Raw genomic sequence first — 7,475 nt, 5'->3', positions numbered from 1 at the left:
CTGGAAAAAGATCCTCAAGTCCAGTTGCCTCCAAAATCCACCCACTCTTTGGGTCAGGCATGTTGGCTCATGCCTGTAATCCCAGCACTTTGGGAGGCCAAAGTGGGAGGATCACCTGACGCCAGGAGTTTAAGACCAGCCTGGGCAACATAGTGTGATTCCATCTGTATGAAATATTAAAGCTTTTTAAAAAAATTTTAAATCTGCCCACTCTCTGACCCTAGGAATATCCCTAGGCTTACGTTTTCCACAAATAAGATTTTATTTTATTATTTGAGATGGCGTCTCACTCTGTTGCCCAGGCTGGAGTGCAATGGTGCAATCTTGGCTCACTGCAACCTCTGCCTCTCGGGTTCAAGTGATTCTCCTGCCTCAGCGTCCTCAGTAGCTGGGATTACAGGTGTTTTTGGTAGAAATGGGCTGTCACCATGTTGGCCAGGCTGGTCTTGAACTCCTGACCTCAAGTGGTCCGCCCGCATCAGCCTCCTAAAGTGCTGGGATTACAGGCGTGAGCCATTGCGCCTGGCCACCACAAATAAGACTTTAAGTGCAAAATTTCTACATTTATTCTAATGCTTTGGGAAAAAGTATTGATTGCCGTGGGGTATTTTCTTCTAGTCAGTTCTTTCACACAAAGAAATTTAGACGAAAGCGACATTGATTGGGCACCTCCCCGGCAGTTCTTTCCATGGGCCATCTTGTTTAATTCTAGAGCAACCCTGAAGGGCACTTATTTCCTACCAATTTTACAGATAAGAAAACTGAGACTCAGACAAGTCAAGTCACTTTCTGCGGAGAAGCTAGGAAATGGGGCCAGAATTTAACTCCAGGTCTTTCTGGAGTGGAAGCTCTTTCCACACACCTGGTTGCCACCAGGGAGGAGCTAAGTGGTGTTTAGGCAGCCAAGGGGTTTCTGGGCCTCAAGTGGTGCTGTGCACCATGCACACAGTTCACTCACTCTTCTCCCCGCAGGCCAGTGTACACTGCGGATGCTGGGTCTGGAGCCTTCTCCACTCCTTTCCTGAGTTACTATCTCTGAGAGTTTGCCTTACAATGAACTTTTAGACTCCAGCACATAATCAGAATTAAAACAGAGGTCAAGGTGGGGCATGGTGGCTCATGCCTGTAATCCCAGCACTTTGGGAGGCCAAGGCCGGCAGATCACCTGAGGTCAGGAGTTCAAGACCAGCCTGGCCAACATAGTAAAACCCCATCTCTACTAAAAATACAAAAATTAGCCAGGCGTGGTGGCACACGCCTATAGTCCCAGCTACTAGGGACGCTGAGGCAGGATCGCTTGAACCCAGGAGGTAGAGGTTGCAGTGAGCCAAGATCACGCCACTCTACTTCCAGCCTGGGCAACGATGCGAGACTCAGTTTAAAAAACAAAACAAAACAAAAAAAGAAATTAATAATAAATAAAATAAAACAGAGGTCAAGAGATAAATGACTTTCTGGAGACAGGTAAGAATTATAGGTAATGGGAGAACTCCAAGGCTTTCTATCCCGGGAAAAGATTGGGAAAAGTCCCAGGGAGAAGGGAAAGGGGAAAAGCTGAGGGATAGGGAAGCAGTCTATGCTGGGATTCAAAGATGCTCATTGGTTCTGTTTTTTTGTTTTTTTGTTTTTTTGTTTTTTTTTGAGATGGAGTTTCACTCTTGTTGCCCAGGCTGGAGTGCAGTGGCACAATCTTGGCTCACTCCAACCTCCACCTCTGAGGTTCAAGTGATTCTCCTGTCTCAGCCTCCCGAGTAGCTGGAATTACAGGCACCCACCACCACGCCCGGCTTATTTTTGTATTTTTAGTAGAGACAGGGTTTCATCGTGTTGGCCAGGCTGATCTCGAACTCTTGACCTCAGGTGATCTGCCCACCTCAGCCTCCCAAAGTGCTGGGATTACAGGCATGAACCGCTGCGTCCAGTCACTACTCTTTGGTTCTTAGAGTGGCAAGGGTTCTCCATCACCCCCAGCCCCATCACTATGGCCTTTCTTTGCCTGACTTACATCTCCTCATCCTTCCAGAGGCATTCATCTCAAAAGGCATCTTTTCCAGACATCCTCCTGTTAGGACCGGGGCCCTTCTCTGGGATCCTATAGGAGCCAGTGCACATCTTAACATTTACCAGATTATAATAAAATAATGTTAATGAATCTCTCTGCCTCAGTGGACCATCCTGAGGATAACTCTCTTTTATCCATGTCTGCACCCCTGGCACCTGGTACAGTACCTGACAACTAAGAGGGGTTCGAGCAATGTTTATCGAATACTCAAGATACAGAAGCTCTGAGAGAAATGGGGACCTCAGGACAATGGGAGAATGGAGACCTGGAAATGAGATCTGTGGAGAGTGGGTACTACTCTGTCAGGACCTGTTCCAATGTCTGGTGGATGTTGCACAGTCCAGCTGGATGGTGCAAAGCTCCTAACACTGCTGGGAGTGGTTCCACTTCAAACAATTCTAGTTTAGAAAGTTTCTTCTGGAGTTGGGCCAAAATGTAAGCCCCACTAACTTTTACATGTAGACTCTCACCTAGGATCCCTTTTGTATAGATACTACAGGTCCTGTATAGAAATGTCCTAGCTGGAGAGCTGTGCCCTATTTCTAGGCGTCTGGTGATGCTAAAGAGGCAGAATGAGGTCAAGTTTGTGTTAGAGGCTTTCTGAGCTGTCATTACAGAGCTGCTCATAGTCCCAGCCTGCATCCTGCTCTGTGTGACCTCCAGAACACCAGGTGACCCTGAGCCATAGCTTCTTCCTCTGTGAATAGGGATGCTGACATTTTCTTCCTGACTGTGTCGTCTGAGGATGAAAAGTGAGGATGTGAGTAAAGCCTCACCTGGCCTTGGTCAAATCTCAGTGAAAGGTATCATTGAATTATTATTGAAATATTATTATTGATATGGTTTGAATCTGTATTTCCCACCCAAATCTCATGTTCAATTGTAATCCCCAGTGTTGGAGATGGGGCCTGGTGGGAGGTGATTGGGACATGGGGGCAGTTTTTCATGAATGGTTTAGCACCATCCCCTTGGAGCTGTTCTGGTGATAGTGAGTGAGGTATCCTGAAATCTGTTTGTTTAGAGGTGTGTGGCATCCCCGGCCTACTCTCTCTTCCTCCTGCTCTAGCCATGTAAGACATGCCTGCTTTCCCTTTGCCTTCTGCCATGATTATAAGTTCCCTGAGGCCTCCCCAGAAGCAGCCTCTACACTTTCTGTACAGCCAGCAGAACCCTAAGCCAACTAAACCTCTTTTCTTTATAAATTACCCAGTCTCAGGTGTTTGTTTGTTTGTTTGTTTGTTTGTTTGTGACAGAGTATTGCTCTGTCACCCACGCTGGAGTGCAATGGCATGATCTTGGCTCACTGCAACCTCCACCTCCCGGGTTCAAGCAATTCTCCTGCCTCAGCCTCCCGAGTAGTTGGGACTACAGGCGCCTGCCACCATGCCCGGCTAATTTTTGTATTTTTAGTAGAGATGGGGTTTTGCCATGTTCATCAGGCTGGTCTCGAACTCCTGACCTCAGGTGATCCACCCACCTCAGCCTCCCAAAGTACTGGGATTACAGGTGTAAGCCACCGTGTCCAGCCCAGTCTCAAGTATTTCTTTATAGCTATTCGAGAACTAATACAATTATTATTCCAATAACAAGGCTCAGCAACTCATTTAGTAAATTCAACAGCTACTTTAGATAAAATTCTTCATGAGCAGAAATCTTCCTTTGCTTAAGCCGCTACTTAACTTATATTACCAGATTTTTGCAAGATGGTGCCCAGGATTAAGAACATAGTTCAGGCCAGGTACAGTGGCTCACACCTGTAATACCAGCACTTTGGCAGGCTGAGGCAGGCGGATCACCTGAGGTCAGGAGTTCAAGACCAGCCTGGTCAACACGGTGAAACTCCATCTCTACTAAAAATACAAAAATTAGCCAGGCATGGTGGTGCATGCCTGTAATCCTAGCTACTCGGAAGGCTGAGGCATGAGAATCACTTGAACCTGGGAGGCAGAGCTTTCAGTGAGCCAAGATTGCACCACTGCACTCCAGCCTGGGCGACAGAACGAGACTCCATCTCAAAAAAAAAAAAAACAAAAAAAACCAAAAAAAAACCACAGTTCAACAGTTATTTAGTCCACTCTCAGAGACAAATCCTATATGCTAGACTCTAGTAATATAGAGATAAAAGTAGCTCATAGTCCAGCAGTGGGAATAGTCACAGAAAGAAATATTAAAATTTTTGATTAGTGCTCACTTCAGCAGCACATATACTAAAATTGGAACTATACAGAGACTATTAGCATGGCCCCTTCACCAGGATGGCACACCAATTCGTGAAGAGTTCTTTCTTTCTTTTTCTTTTTTTTTTAAGAGACAGTCTCGCACTGTTGTTCAGGCTGGAGTGCAGTGTCACAATCACACTTCATTGTAAACTCAACATTCCATTTTTTTTAAAGATTTTTTAAAAAATTGTTGATCATCAAGGAAAGATGGATCACTCATAAATAGTGCTGGGACAATGGAGGACCCACCAACATATTGCACACAAGCAGAAATACTAGGCAGATTAAAGACTTAAATATGGCCAGGCTCAGTGGCTCATGCCTGTAATTCCAGCACTTTGGGTGGCTGAGGCGGGTGGATCACCTGAGGTCAGGAATTCGAAACCAGCCTGGCCAACATGGTAAAACCCCACCTTTACTAAAAATACAAAAAAATTAGCTGGGTGTGGTAGCAGGTGCCTGTAATCCCAGCTACTCAGGAGGTTGAGGCAGGAGAATCACTTGAACCTGGGAGGCAGAGGTTGCAATGAGCCAAGATCATGCCACTGTACTCCAGCCTGGGCAACAGAGTAAGACTCTGTCTCAAAAACAAAAAACAAACAAAAAAAAGACTTAAATATAAAAAGTAAAAAAATAAAATAAATAATAATGAAATAAGAGAACACGTCTATATTCACAGAGTAGGGAAAAAAAATTTATTTTTGTTGAGGTAGGGTCTCATTCTGTCACCCAGGCTGGAGTGCAGTGGCATGATCTTGGCTCACTACTACTTCTGCCTCCCAGATGCAATCGATTATCATGCCTCAGCCTCCTGAGTAGCTGGGATTACAGGTGTGCGCCACCACGCCCAGCTAATTTTTTTGTGTTTTTAGTAGAGACAGGGTTTCACTATGTTGGTCAGGCTGGTCTTTAACTCCTGGCCTCAAGTGATCTGCCCACCTCAGCCTCCCAAAGTGCTGGGATTACAGGGTGTGAGCCACCATGCCCGGCCAAGTTTCTTAAACAAGACACAAAAGTACTAACTATAAAGGAAAACATTTGCTTGAGGCCAGGAGTTCAAGACCAGCCTGGGCAATGTAGGAAGACCCCGTATCTACAAAACACAAAAAATTAGCTGGGCATGGTGATGCGCACCTATGGTCCCAGCTACTCAGGAGGCTGAGGTGGGAGGATTGTTTGAACCTGGGAGGTGGAGGCTAGAGTGAGGTGATATCGTGCCCCTGGATTCCAGGCTAGGGAACAAAGCCAGAGCCCGTCTCAAAATAAATACATAGATAATAAAGGAAAACACTGATTAATTTGACTATCCTTAATTGAAGAATATGTGTTTATCAAAAGATCCCGTAAAGAAAGTGAAATGGCTCCTTCCCGACCTGGTGGAGCAGGAGGCGCCATCGTGGGAGTCAACATCCACCACAGCAAGGACAGAAAGGCTGGGTGCAGGGAGCCCAAGAGCTGGACATCTACCTACGGCTGTTGGTCAAGCTGTCCACCTTCAGCCAGGTTATACTGAAGAGGCTTTTTGTGAATCGCACCAACCAGCCACCTCTGATCCTGACCGGAAAATGAAGCTTCCAGGCCCGGAAAACAAAACGGCTGTGGTTTCAGGCCCACAGCTGCGGTTGTGTGGGTTCAGGAGGTGCCCAGAGTAAAGCCTCGCACTGCGTGTGAGCGGCCAGGGCCCAGCCGCATCCCCACGGCTGGGGCAAGATCCGTACCTTTGAGTAGCTGGCCCTGGACTCCCGCAAGAGCTGTGGCATCATCTTGCTTTTTGGCCCTCGAAAGGGCCCATAGGGACACTGGTATTTACCCCGGGAACCCCACACAGCTACACCAAACCCTACGTGGGTTCCAAGGGCCGAAATTTTCACTGTGCCAGGGCCCCATGGGCCAGCCGCACTATAAAAACGAACTCTGATCCTACTCTCTTATTAAAAACATTTTGGATGCTCTATTAGTTCGTTTTACCCCGCTAATAAAGACATACCCGGGACTGGGCAATTTACAAAAGAAAGAGGTTTATTGGACTTACAGTTCCACGTGGCTGGGGAGGCCTCACCATCATGGTGGAAGGTGGAAGGCATATCTCACATGGTGGTAGACAAGAGAAGAGAGCTTGTGCAGAGAAACTCCCCTTTTTAAAACCATCAGATCTCGTGAGATTTATTCACTATCACAAGACCAGCAAGGGAAAGACCCCCCCCCCCCCCGCCCACCCATGATTCAATTATCTCCCACCAGGTCCCTCCCACAACAGGTGGGAATTCAAGATGAGAATTGGGTGAGGGCACAGCCAAACCATATCAGATGCTGAAAGAAAGAAAAAAAAAAAGAAAAGAAAAGAAAATGAAAAGGCTAGACACAAACTGGGAGAAGATATTTGCCACACACATAACCAATGAAGTAGTAGAATCTGGAATACACAAAGGGCTCAGAACAAAAAAAAAAAAAAAAAAAGAAAGACACTGAGGGATGGGACTGAGGGATGGGACTGAAGGGTTTACAGAAGGCCCTAGATGAAGAGGTTCCCACTAGAGAGTCATCAGCCATGGAACAGAGCAACACTGTGGCCTACAAAGGGATTAAATTTAGCAACTTGGTCTCATTCATTGTGAATACAGATGTCAGATAAGATACAGGATGACCAGGAAATTTGAATATCAAACAAAGAATAATTTTTTTTTTAGTTTTAAGTATGTCCCATGTAATATTTTGGACATAGTTATGCGAAAAATATTTGAGACACATGAACTAAAAAATAATTTGTTGTCTATCTGAAATTTGACTGTACTGGGTACCCTGTATTTTTATTTGCCAAGCCTGGCAACCCTAATTATGAACTTCTTGTTAATTTCAAAGAAAATGTCTTTTGGCTTGTAAGTCAAAACGAATTATACAGCACATAAAAAGAACCGTTTTATAATAGTAAGACTTTCTTGCAAATGGCAGAGCAGAATAATACCAGAAAAGTTGGAGGTACAGGAGCTTGGAATGGTGGTGTGCACCTATAGTTCCAGCTACTGGGGAGGCTGAGGCAGGAGGACCACTTGAACCCAGGAGTTCAAGACAAGCCAGGGCAACAGAGACAGACCCCCATCTCAAAAAAAAAAAAAGGTTGAGGTGTGAAACCAGTCAAACTTTAGTTTGAACCCCAGCTCTGCCACTTGCTAAGTCTAGAGTAACTTACTCACCTT

At 45.7% G+C, this 7,475-nt stretch overlaps 1 non-coding gene across 1 annotated transcript; it reads left to right on the top strand.

The window, feature by feature from the left end:
- Nucleotides 1-4,245: 4,245 nt before the first annotated feature.
- On the top strand, nucleotides 4,246-4,352 carry LOC112206988 (U6 spliceosomal RNA). The gene has a single exon (XR_002941466.1). It is a non-coding gene; the product is annotated as a U6 spliceosomal RNA (small nuclear RNA).
- The last annotated feature ends 3,123 nt before the right edge of the window (nucleotides 4,353-7,475 follow it).

Source organism: Pan troglodytes, chromosome 1 (genome assembly GCF_028858775.2).
Source record: "Pan troglodytes isolate AG18354 chromosome 1, NHGRI_mPanTro3-v2.0_pri, whole genome shotgun sequence".
Classification (NCBI taxonomy): Eukaryota; Metazoa; Chordata; class Mammalia; order Primates; family Hominidae; genus Pan; species Pan troglodytes.
Note: the sequence above shows the minus strand (reverse complement) of the source record. Positions and strands in the feature narration are given on the sequence as shown.